The sequence below is a fragment of the Pteropus vampyrus genome, unplaced genomic scaffold, assembly GCF_000151845.1.
Source record: "Pteropus vampyrus isolate Shadow unplaced genomic scaffold, Pvam_2.0 Scaffold306, whole genome shotgun sequence".
NCBI lineage: Eukaryota > Metazoa > Chordata > Mammalia > Chiroptera > Pteropodidae > Pteropus > Pteropus vampyrus.
In genome coordinates, this window is record NW_011889087.1 from 2375965 (window position 1) to 2383136 (window position 7172).

Here is a 7172-nt window from a genome sequence, read left to right on the forward strand (position 1 = left end):
CCGGAAACAAAAATCATGTTCCTATGCTTTTCTACGTATTATTTATAACCAATATACAAACATGTGTGATTTTCAATTTTACATGTACTGTATCATACTATAAATATTCTGAAACTCACTTTTTTTAAACTTAAAATTATGCTTTCACGATCTAGCCGTGTTGGATCATTTTTAACTATTGAACCCTATTACATTTTATGACTATGCCATTATTTATGTTTTTCTACCGGTGGACATTTACTTTGTTCCCGACATTTTCACTATCACAAGCAATGCTATAAGGAAGTTGTCTGGACTAGTCTCCTGAGATGACATATGGCAGAGTTTCTTCAAGACAGAAAGAAATGAGTGATCTAATACAAAAATCTAATCATGTCACTTCCCTGCTTGAAATTCTTCCATGGCTCCCTATTACCTAAAGGATAAACTCTAAACTCCTTAGTCTATAAGGATATGATCTGGTTTCTGCCAACCTGTCACGGCATACATTCGACCAGTGGCTACCTTAGCACTTGATTCTCTCTGCAATATTGTTATTTCTTTTAATTTCCAAAAGTCCAGGTAGTTTCAAGTCTCTGTGCTTTTGCACATTCTGTTTCATTTGCTCTGTCTTCTCTGGTCTGGAAAGTCCTCTTCATTTTCAAGTCTCACCTCAAACACTGCCCCTTCATGGCAGCAGACCACTGTGCCATGTACATACTGCATTACAGAGACCGCCATATGGGCTGAACTTGATTCTGTCCCCCGTGGACCATGAGTCAGTTAAGGGCAAGGTTCTAGCCTTTGCACGTGTGTGGCCCAGTGCCTTTGCACAGGCTCGGCCAGAGTCAGTGCTCAATAAGTATTTGTTGGATTAAAGAATGCTTGGCCTGTGGGGTGTGATTTGAGCAGCAGGAATGAGAAGTCCAGCTTCTTTCCAGCTCAGCAGCAGGCAAGAGCTCTGGGACAACCTTTTCAAAATTACTTCTTTCATGCAAGTCCCTCTGTAGCTTTGCAATGTTGTGGGGAGAAGGGCCCCTCCCATGAAACCAAGTCCATGGTTGTTTACCCGTGACATTATCAAGCGTCCAAATTACAGATATCTCTATTACTTGGCCAACAATTTTGGTGTTGCAGTGTTAGGTTATTTCTATGTCTGAAGAAAACAGCTCAAGTCTGACTAAAGAAATAAATGATATCATTTTTCATTCAGGCAACCAGATTCCTCGGTACAAAGGGCTCCCTGGGGAGGAACGCGGGACAGCGTGGCTCCTCCGAAGCTATTTACATCTGTCAGCTTCTCTAATCTCTTGCCTTCCTTCCTCTGCTGTTTCCTTCCCTTCGCCCAGAGGCTTGTGTTGAGCCCCATACTTGCAAGGAGGGTGGTGGAGCCACAGGCCTCACGTATACGCTGGGGGTGGGTGGGGGTGAGGTTTTGGCCCAGTAGCATTTGGGGTTTTTTTCTTTTCTTTTTTTCTTAGAAACCAGCCTCAATTTAAGATAATGACTCTCCTCTCACCGGTGATCGCTATTTGTAGGGACTTATTTTTCCCTGGATAATTTGGCTAAGAGAAGTTAAATCTAAAAGGGAACACTTTCTAAAAATGTTGCTGGACAGTTTGCAGAGCACCAAGCAGCACCTTCTGGGTCACCTGTTCCATGAGAGCCTGGGTGCCACCTCTTCTTAAAGAAGAGGTGGCAATGGAAACAGACTCGAGCCCTTTATGACAGGCAGGGTGAGACTGGCTCTTTAAGATGTCATCGAAACCTGGGGTAACAAGGGCCCCGACGAATCATTTGGTTTGAACTTTGCCAAGATATCCCAATTCCTGCACAGTCAGCCCCCACCTCCTCTCTAGCCCAGTCTCCATGGGTGTCCCCGACCCCAACTCTGCCTCTCTTTTAGTTCCTGGAAGCAAAGGCTCTGCGCTTATGGTAATGCTGTTTCCTCTGCCTGGAAATGCTCTCCCCGAATTCTCTGACTTCTAATCTCAGCTCAAATGTTACCTCTCCAGAGGCCCTCCCTGATCATCCCATCTGAAACAGGTCCCTGCTATTCCCTTTCCCAGCCCTTGTCTGGGTTTGTCATGTATTGATGTTGTGTCTGTTTCCACTGCCCAATCATAAGCTCTGTTAGGCAGGGACTGAGCTGGTCTGCCGCACCCCTCCCTCCGTGGGGAAATCAGAGAGAGTGGCACCTAGCAAGTGCCCAGCAAATGTCTGCTGAGTGAGTGAACCAGCAAGGGGCAAGTGAGCCACCTGGCACACTCCTCCTACTATACTGTTAACAGCCATTGTAGGTGTCCTTTAAACACCAGATCTCAAACACTTTGGAGCTTTGGCGGGCTCACACGGCCCTCCTCCTAGAGAGGGAGAAAGAGACCCTAGACCTGGAAGAACATTTTGAACTCTTATTCCTCGTTCTTTGTTCCTTTATGTACAAGATGCTTTCCTTCCCTCAGCCACTTTATTTCCCTTTTTTCCCAGCAGTCACACTTTTATTAGACTTCATTTTACTAACAATACTGTTCATAGAATTCACTTCATGTTTTCCTGCTTCTTTTATGCCGTTTAGGGAGACCAGGCGCACACTTCAAAGTCAGTGCGGGGCCCCTTCACACTACGGCTTCTGCTCAGTGACCAGATGGGCACCTCCAACTCCCCCCCGCCCACAGGTGCTCCGGTCAGACACCTGGGATCCACCATGACTTCCTGGCCCCCATCCCCTGCATCCAACCTACCAACCACCACCTGAGTGGTTTCTATCTACTTAAATCTACCTGAAATGAATCCATTCATTTCTCTCCAGAGCTACCCTCTGGTTCAACCACTCTCTCCCTTGTCCCAGCCTCTGGCTGCCGGACTCACCTCCAAACCAGTCTTCCCACAGGAGTGGAATCTGATCCTGCCCCTCCTCTGCTTCCTGTGGCCTCAGGATGGTGAACCTTCACCTCAGCCAGGCCTGGGGCCAGACCTGGTCAGACCTCCCAGCTCTCCAGCTCATTTTCTTCCCACTGCCTGGCAACCTGCCAGGTGCCTTGCTAGGCACCTCTCGTTTCCTTGGGTCCCACGCTCTCTCACACCTCTGGACTTTAGACAGCTGGTTCTTACATTACCTGCTACTCTTGCCTTGGCTCACATCACTTCCTCTGGGATGCTCTCTCTGAGCCTCCAGCCTGGGGTAGGACCCTCCCCTGTATTCTCATGGCAGATTGTAGTATCCCTCATAGTGTCTTTGGCACAGTGCCCTTTAATCGCCAAGCTGCTGTCTATTTCCAATGTCTATTTCCTTTGTTTGAAGGTGGAGCTTCATGAGGGCAGGGGCCGGCTGTCATGCTCAGGGACATGAGAAGACCCTGATTTGAAAATTCTGTGACTTGGATATGCAGGAGTAGCTAAACTTGACAGATATAAAATGGACCCTCTGCTCTTTGGGAGCCCAGCCAAGAAGACCTGATCCCCCAGGAGGGAAACTGATTTGAACTTGAGGCCCCCAGGAAAGGAGGAGCCCCAGGTATCCCGTCGTTTGATCTTTTTGTCTTCAAGCAGGCACTGCGTTCTGCCAGTACGCATCATAGGCAGCCCTCCAAGGCTTTTAGAAAGGACTTGACGCTGATGAAGCCCCCCCATTGAAGGGCTGGAGCCGCCCACCCTCCTCCTGGCAGGGCACAGCTCACCTAACATTCGCATGTGTGAGGACCTCTCCTCCAGCCCTCCTCGATATGAAGAGGTCTACCTCAGGTGAGACATGTGTATGTGTGTGTGTGTGCGTGTGTGTTTAAGGGAGATGCTTTTAGAGAAGGTTTTTCCTGCTCTTAAAAGGGGACTCATGATAAGGACTGTATTGATTAGGGTCCAGCCAGAAAAACAGCATATAAGGGAATAAGGGATTTATTTACTATACATGTTACACCTTACCCAAATGTGGGAGAAGCTAGGGAAGTGATGTTTTCAAAGGAGATTTGGATAATCAGAGAAAGTGTCACTAACCAGTCTTGCTATGGGCGACAAGTCAAGACTTGCAGAGGCATTTGAAAAACCAAGCAAGTCCAGCTGCCCACGGGGGGCCATGAAGGGAGCTCGGGGAGAGGTCTGTGGGGATCCCTCGCTCAGCAAGGTCAGCAGGTGGGACACCTCCTCCTCTGTCTCTCACGGTATCTGATAGCGACAACCCTCTGAGAGTCACGGGGTTGCTTCGCTTTTATTTCCCAAGTCTCCAGCAAGTTCTTCTTTTGACTACTATACCCCAGATCCATGTGGGAAAGAGGATTCTGGGAAGTGTTATTCCCAGATTAATCAAGTTGATATAACACAAACCAGCACAGGGACCTGCCCCGCTCATCTCTCCAGCCTCCTCTCCTCCCCTCTACATATGTCCTGGTCCTAAATGATCTACATTCCCTGTCGTGCCCCGTGCATGCCGTGCCTTTGACCTGGAATGCCCTCGCTCTCTTCTTGAGCTAGTCAACTCTGCTTCAGCTTCAGGATCTTGCCTCAGAAGCCCGTTCCTTGAGAAGTTTTTTCTCTCTGAGAGTCCCATTCTCCTCTGTGTTCCCAGAGACCGTGGAACAAACCCGAGTTGCAGCTCCCGGTGACCGCCGTGTCAACAGGAGGCTGTTGGGCATCGTGGAACTGCTCCAGAAGGCGACCCAATGGCAAACGTGTGAGTCTCCTGCGGTCTGAGTGTGTGGTACTTGCTGGTGGTGAATTGAGCCTGTACCCACTTTTCGACATTCAACAGCTTTTCCCAAATAGAATTTTCTTTATTTAGGATTATTTATTTTTTCAGAAGGGGGACATTGCTGTGGTTCCTGACATATATTACCTGATTACTTTCTAGAAGATAAATACCACTTTACAATCCCATGGCCCAAACAGGTCGAGAGAGAGTCTCATTTCTGGCACATATTAATATGCAATAGATAAATGTTTAACAGCAAGTAGAATAAAAAATCTCCAGGTTGTAGGGCAGCAGTGCTATTGCTGGAGAGAGAACATCCACATTTTTAATCCCTGGGGGCCACTTCAAATACATTTGCACAGATTTAAGGGTCGTTACTAGACATTCCAAACTGAATCAATAAATGGATATGACAACGGCTGTCTGTGGATCTGAGAGCAGGGGCAGATGGAGTGTGGTTCTCAAAAATCTCAGAAGGCCTAGACATCACAGTGCGATCCTTAGGGCAGGATTTAACTCAGGGCCCTGACATCAGAAGGTTTCTGCAGGTTCACTGCTCTCCACCAGTGATGGCGGGGGTGGGAGGAACTGACAGTTGCATCAGGACTGCATGGAACAAAAGAGAGGTAGTTGCTCAAAGAAAAACTAGGATGGAGGCAAAAGCAATCGCTCGCTACTAGCAGAGCTGCTAGAACACTGGAGGTTGCTATGTGCAAGGATGTACTTCCAGAGTATGGCTATGAGCCACATCCAACCCTCTGCCTGTTTTTGTTCATTTGTGTGTTTGTTTTGTCTTTCATAACCTGTGAGCTAAGAATGGTTTTACAGATGAATATTTACAATCAATTTGATGAATCCAATTAAGTGAAATGGTATTAAAATTTTTCATTTTTCTCATTACTAAACCTGTATAACAAGGTTTATATTGCCCCAATTATTATGATTGCATTTAAAATTTTATCAATAAAAATTTTATATTGTCTATATTGTTTATATTGTCCCAATTGTTTATATTGTCCCAATTATTATGATTACATTTAAAAGTTTATCAATAAAAATTTTATTTACTCTCTTGCTATGTGTAAGTACTTACATAATATTCCCGATTTTGCTTTTTGGCTCACAAAGCCCCAAATATTTACTATCTGACTCAATCAATTATCTATCTGCCTCTTTACAGGAAAAGTTCTCTACTTGAGGGCAGTGCTTCTCAAATTTTGGTGATCGTAGATCATCACCAGGAGAGCTGTTAAAACACAGAATCCAGGACGCCAGCCCCAGAGATTCTGATTTGGGTCAAGGCTGGGACCAAACATTTTTTTAACAAACTCCTCGGTGAGGCTAATGCAGCTGGTGTGGAAACCACACTTCAAGCAACGAGGCTCTAGTCAATAACCTTGGGAAGCAGCCAAGAGTGCAATTCTGAAAGAGAAATTCTAGAAAGTACTTCATAGTTCTGGAACTTTACTTTCAGATGTGTTCTTGTGACTTATTTTGAACCAAGGACAACATATTCTTTGCGCATCTGAAAGAGTACTCAAAATTATGGTTTGAAAGCTTCTACAAACCCATACAGGTACGGTCAATTGATTTAAAATTTTTTTTCAATTGTAGTACAATACATAGAACATGAAATTTACCATCTCAATCATTTTTTAAAAAAATTTTAAGTGAGGCAACCCTTGGTTGACCTCACAGATTGCAAGGACCCTGTCAGTTTATAATCCTTTTTTTTGTTTTTTAATTTTTTACACCTACAGCACCTGGTCTTCCAAGGTAGTCTCCCATCCAAGTATTAACCAGCCCCGACCCTGCTTAGCTTTCGAGATCAGAAGGGTTCGGGCTTGTTCAGGGTGGCACGGCCATAGACTCAATCATTTTTAAATGTATAGCTCAGTGACATCAAGTACATTCACATTGCTGTGCAACCACAATGGCCATCCATCTCCAAAGAACTCTTTTCATCTTGCAAAGTTGAAACCCTACACCTATTAAACAATTACTTCCCATTTCTCTAACCCCCTGGCAAACCACCATTCTAAAAAAAGAAAAAAGACTGCTGTTTCTTTGAGAGCAATTAAACTTTTTCACTAGTATCTCTCTCAAGTTTTTTTTCGTATCAAAGTCAATGAGAAAATAGAGTGCATGAGAAGAAACAGCTGCAAACGTTTAAGACCTAACTCTTTAGTAACTCAAGGACACCAGGATGGGGCTCGTGGGATCAATGACAGGCCTGGACTGGCTATTTTGACTGGCTGACTTATCAAGAAATGAATGATGCCAGAAACAATCAAATACCACATGGAAAAAAATTTGTGGTGAAGTCAGAATGTGTATCTGTGGCCACAAAATAGATTTAGGTTTTTGTCTTGCAAAATCCATTTGAACTTCCTGGCTGCACTCACTCGGCTCAGAGATTAAGTCATCACCCTGGATAGTATTTCAGTGAAGTTTGAATCAACTCCAGTGAGAGGGAGTATGCAGCACAGTCAGTGCCTAGCTTACGGGGAAT

The 7172-nt window shown here is 45.1% G+C and overlaps 1 pseudogene; it reads right to left on the reverse strand.

The window, feature by feature from the left end:
• Positions 1-6411: 6411 nt before the first annotated feature.
• Positions 6412-6530, reverse strand: LOC111730316 (annotated as a pseudogene).
• Between the last annotated feature and the right edge of the window lie 642 nt (positions 6531-7172).